A 5,794-nucleotide genomic window follows, 5' to 3' on the forward strand; every position below is an offset into this window, starting at 1 on the left:
TTTCCCTCTCCTTTGAAGTTGAGGGTTTACATATACACAAGCAGTTAGCCAATTTGTCTTGTAGGTCTGAAATTGTATGGACAAGCAGTTAACACTTGATCAGACCAAGGGCTATGCCCGAACCTTTGCAAGATTTTGTTCAAAAGGGGTAACATCTTTTACAAATGCCAATTTCTCAGTCTTCTCTCTGCCTTCTTAAAAGACTGCTTACATTTAAACTTTTCTAGTATACCCAACCTGCTATTGGGACTAAAATAGCAATACCAATACCTCATTTTTCTTTCTTTCTGGAGGGCTACAATTTGAACTTTCTGGTCTCAGGTAGTTTGCTAATCAAACTTAGCTATTACCTGCAAAGCTTCTTTGTGCTGCCAGCTAGGGCATTTGCACCACAAAGGAAATCACAACCTGGTGTGGCTCCTGGAGCTTTCACAGCATTTTAGTCTGTTTGCAGTTTTTACTCATTCTATAGTTTACAGGAAAATGTGCAATCTTTGTTTACAACACTACTTAGCCACATTAAACTTTGCATATAGTGTAACTCTTTCTTTATGCTTACAGTTTTCCTGTACCTTCATTAAACAACTTGGACTAAAATGGTCTTACCAAACCAATTTGTTTTAAACCTACAAACAAGATTACTGGACCTTGAAAACTTCATATTATTTACACTATATATATATATATATATCTACACACAGATACACATACATTCTCTCTGAACCTTTCTTACACTATTTCTACATAGCTATACAACAATTACATTCCCTTTTTATTCATTGGGGTAGTTCAGTTCCAATAGAACCCCCTCCCTTTAGAGTTCTTTTAGCAGTCTCTCTAATCAAATGTACGAATTTGAATCAAATTTGCCTGGATTATTTACAGACATTCCTTTGGAAAAAGGGCCCATTTTTCCTTCAGAATGACTGTAAAGAAACCACAATTTTCTATCTACACCATTTTAGCATTTGTACAACTGCTCAATTCTCTCCATTCTCTGCAGAGTTTAAATTTTCTGTGTGTTTCTTTTTTTTTAAAACACTTTCTTATCTCTAAAATAAAAACTGGCCTTGTTTCAGATATTACTCTTGTAAGTATGCTTAAGGACTTAGATTTCCAGTACTTACTGCCTTTTTCTCAGTTCTACCACAAGGCTTTCAATCTTATCTGTTACCTGCCTGCTTGTCTGGGCCTGATCCTGTTTTCCTTTTTCTGCCTGCTAAATGGAAAGTGGCTCCTTTCCACAGACTCAGGCTTTGTCCCATTCTTTAGCTTGCAGGCAGTTCTATACTTACAGAACTGCACCCACAAATCCTCAGGATTTCCCCAATCCTTTCCTAACATTTCTCTATCCCATTTTGGGTTGCCCCAACCTTCCTGGGCAAACCCTTTCTCTATACCACTAAAATCCATGTCTATCATGACAGGCTTCATGTTGCTGTATGTGAACCAGTAGCACAATCCTGCCGACTACGCCAATTCTGTCAGCCGACGGTCAGGGCAGTGAGTCCCTTATGACCGGCTGAAGTTCTTTTAAATTGTGCTTGGTTCTGTTACAGCAACTGAAGGAGTCAGGTTAAAGCTTAAACAGTTACTATTTATTGTTACAGGGTAAACTTAGTTGTTAAATGCTACTTCTGTGTTACAGATAACACAGACACTACAAAGGACAGGACAGAAATTACACTAATAAGTTACTTACAGGTACCATGAAACCCTTTGGTTCTCTGAGCTCTTATTAAATGCATGCAAAATAGACACATAGCAGGTATATATTCTCACCCCTGCGTTCCAGACTTGGCGTGGCCAGCGTCTTTCTCTCAATCCCTCGGGAAGAAGTAGGGCGAGGTTGGGCGTCCCACAGACCTCGGGAGACAATCAATACCTGCCAGCAGGTATAGATGATTGGAGCTCCAATTGGGTGGGCAACTCAACCCTCTTTATACCCCTTGGGTCACATGGGCTTCTTCCTGGTCTCAAGTGGCCAATTAGGAAAAATGGCTTTGAACGCCAAGTTTCCCACGAAGGGTGCAAAGCATAATTTACACCTGGGAAAATGCAGACAATGGGCACCTCTGGTATGTGATGGGCGAAGATTCCTCTCCTGGGACAGTGCAGGCGTGTCAATTACTGGTACTAGCCATCAGGGCGACGGGAGGCCCCGGGTCGTCAGCTAGCCCATTTACTGTCTGGTTTCTGTTTATGGTAGAGTCAGGGACAGGCAGCAAACCTGTGTTCCCAGGGCATCAAAGGCTGACTGCCTTTCTCTTGCTCTCTGGGGGGGGGGGGGGGAAACAAGATGGGGTTCGTGGAAAAACAAGATGGGGTTTTGTGTCTGGCTACACCTGGGTGTCTAGTACCTGTTTTTTCCAAGGCAGCTGAAGACAAAGACCTGATAACTTCCCCTTGCTTAAATAGTCTTCCCTCCAGGGCAGGAATCTTTTGTTCTCTATTCCCCTTTCCTTAGACAATTACCAGGGCAAAATGGAATCCCAGTACCAGGTGATATGGTCACAAGTCCACCCATTTAAAACTATAAACAGCCTTACCCTTAATATTTCTAACTTTAGATACATGCACCAAAATAGGATATACAGATCCAGCAGATAGTAATATTAAAATTGATAAGTTATATGAGGTCTTTTGTTCAAAGCATAGTTGAGTTATGCATATTTATATTCATAAGCCCATTTCACAAAGTGTGTGGGGGGGAAACTGTCACAGTCCTATCGTTTTTCACTTCCAAGCCAACCATACAACTTTTCATACACACTAGTCACCTCTTTGGTAAACCTGGTGTTACAGAAAAAGAAGATCTTTTCCAGATGCCACTACTGAATATTAAGAATATTTAGCTGGAAATTCTAAATAGGTGTGTACCAAAGAATATGATAGAATTCTGGAGGCATACAGACAGAAATCAACTTATTCAAGATTAGGCTAATAAAGAGAACAAACATACTACCTGTCTAATATTTGTCAAGATTTTAAGATACCCCAAAACCAAAAACCTTCATTTCAGAAATAAGTTAGATCCACTGAAATGGCATTGAGCAAAAGTGATATATTACTTCAGTCTTTTTACTTCAATTGCTGGAAGAATTCATTGGGAAGTGGCATTGAGGAATATGTTCTGCCAGGGTTTCATTTCTCCATTGGTTTCAGTAAGAATCATATCCTAGATTTTGAGTAAAGGCAGTTTTTTAAATCTTTGACCGCTCTTTCCTTTGAAAACTCTTTTGTATGGGTCCACTCTGAAGACAGGTCCCACAGGAATGCTGGCTTACAATGTCTGAAGTAATGCTGGCTGAGATGGATTTGTGGGCCAAGTTCCGGGAGACAGTAAAAGATGCAAGATGAATGCAGTTGATCACAATGACATCAGCACTATATGGGTGATTTAAATTCAGATATGTCAAGATATGAGGAAAGATGACCTGTGACTTATTTGGTCTCATAATGCCACCATTAAGCAATGAGTTTAATTGTTCATAGGGCAGTGGTCTCCAACCTTTTAAAGCACAAGATCACTTTTTGAATTTGTCAGTTCAGGATCTACCTCAAACCCAAGTACTCCTATCCTCCCCTTCTTCAAGGCCCTGCCTCACCTCTCTGCTGAGGCCCCACCCTTCTTACTCTGGGTATGTCTATACTACAGAGTTTTGTCGGAAAAATGGATGTTTTTCCGACAAAACCTGAGTTACATCCACACTGCAATTGCATTCTTCTAAAGATAAATCGAAAGAACAGAGGGGGTTTTCTGGTGTTGATAATCCTCTTTCTACGAGGAAGAAGCCTTTTTCTGAAAGAGCTCTTCGGAAGGAGTTTTTTCGGAAAATGGCATCTGTGGATGGAGAAGAGGGAATTCTTTCGAAAGAAGAGGAAGGAGGAAGATGCACAGGTGCCCTCATGGCCATTCCATCTATAGTAATCACAGCTTAAATGCAAGAAAGTGTCCATTCAGTGTGGATGCTCTTTCAAAAAAGCAGATCGCTTTTTCGATGCACTTTTGTGTGTGGACGCTGTCTTTTGGAAGAAGTTTTTTCAGACGATCTCCACTAGCATAGGGCATGGAAAAGAGAGGTGAGATAAAGAGTAAGAATTGGAGAGAGGGGCTATCAAGCCCAGATTCTAACAATTCATAGATGTCCTCCCTTCTCCCAGATACAAGATAACTATAATAATGGCATTAGAATTAAAAAGGGAGGGATGAGTTTAACAGAATGTTGCTTAATGTTCAACTTGCTCTTTGGCAAACATTTTTCATGAGCTGGAGTGTTCATTGTACAGTCAAACACACCTAATTTGAACATTGATCCTGCCACATCTCTGCAAGTTAAATTGTTACAGTAACCATCCGAAGTGTTTTTTTTCTCTTTTAGGATTAATCCTGTCTTCCTTAAGGGAAAGGAATAGTATACTCTCATATGCAGAAATATCTATAAACCTATGTAAGCATGTGGGGGGGTGTGGCTCTCCCTCTTTATCTGTGCTTTTCGCATACTAAGGGGTACCACTAGCTGGCACTCCAGTCAGGATGCTCAATAGTCTTTAATATCTCAATGACCAACATCCTTGGCCAGAAGAAGTGTGCCAGAACCCAGGCCAAAGTCTTTTCCAGGCTGAGATGGCCAACAGCCAGGATGTTGTGGGCTAGTCTTAGCATGGCCTGTCAATGGCATCAGGGTACTAATGACTGGGACAGTGGATCCTATGTTCAGGGATCCCGGTCAACACTGGACATTTGGCCTGAGTGTAATTTGAAGTGCATCTATTGACTAGCTAGTGGTGGGTTGAGAATGAATGCAGTCCCCCTTTCCATCGAGGGTGGGCAATATTGGCATTCTCCCTCACATGTAAGGATGTGGGGGAGTATGGCTGTCCCTCATTGTGAGTCTCTGAGGGAGGCTACACCCCTTTGCTGACATGCTCCTGAAACCACAGTCTAAGTAAAGAGGGAAGTTAGTCTCTAGCTCCAACCCTTAGGCAGGGTAGAACCAAAAGTAGTTCAGGGGAGGCCATCAGCCAAGCTGGGGTACCAAACAGTATAGGGGGCTAGCAGGGGTAAGGCACTAAGCAAATAATCTAGGGATCCAGCAGGAATTAACACCACCCAACTCTGTCATTTTGTTGGGCAACAGACAAACATAGGCCTCTTGGCCTAACAAGTGGAAGTCCTGAGACACCAGGGTTAGGATGGCAGGAGTAGGGGGACACAGGCTCATCAAACTCCACTGCATCCCAGCCCAGGGGCCTAACAGTGGCAGCGTGGCCTGCCACTGGGTCATTGGGGAATCCCACCACAATACACTTACCATGTTTCAGATGCCCCCTTCAGTCAGCTATCTCTGGACCCCTTCCTTCCCTTCCATCTTTTCCCCTCCCATCCAGATGTACCTGAACGCCAAGGTCATTCTCCGTCTCTTCCACGAGGAGTACAGCTAGTTCAGATTAGAAGCCTAATCCGAACTAGTTACTCCGTGCCGCGTGTAGCCGCGCGGCACGGGGTTTGAACTAGCTGGGATTTAAAAATGGCGGCGCCCAGCTTATGCAAATGAAGCCTGGGAAATTCAAATCCCGGGCTTCATTTGCTAGTGCGGTATGCCTACATTACCCCGCTAGTTCGAACTAGTGGGGTAGTGTAGACATACCCTGGGTGAGATGCCTGGAAGGACTGTCAAATTCAGTTCTTCAACAGATGTTTTATGTGGATGAATCATAAACTTAAACAGTTCACTGTGTTTGCAAAAGTCAACAAAATGAGACTTGAATACCATCAGGAGCTCAGAAAGCT

The sequence above is a fragment of the Pelodiscus sinensis genome, chromosome 1 (assembly GCF_049634645.1).
Source record: "Pelodiscus sinensis isolate JC-2024 chromosome 1, ASM4963464v1, whole genome shotgun sequence".
Classification (NCBI taxonomy): domain Eukaryota; kingdom Metazoa; phylum Chordata; order Testudines; family Trionychidae; genus Pelodiscus; species Pelodiscus sinensis.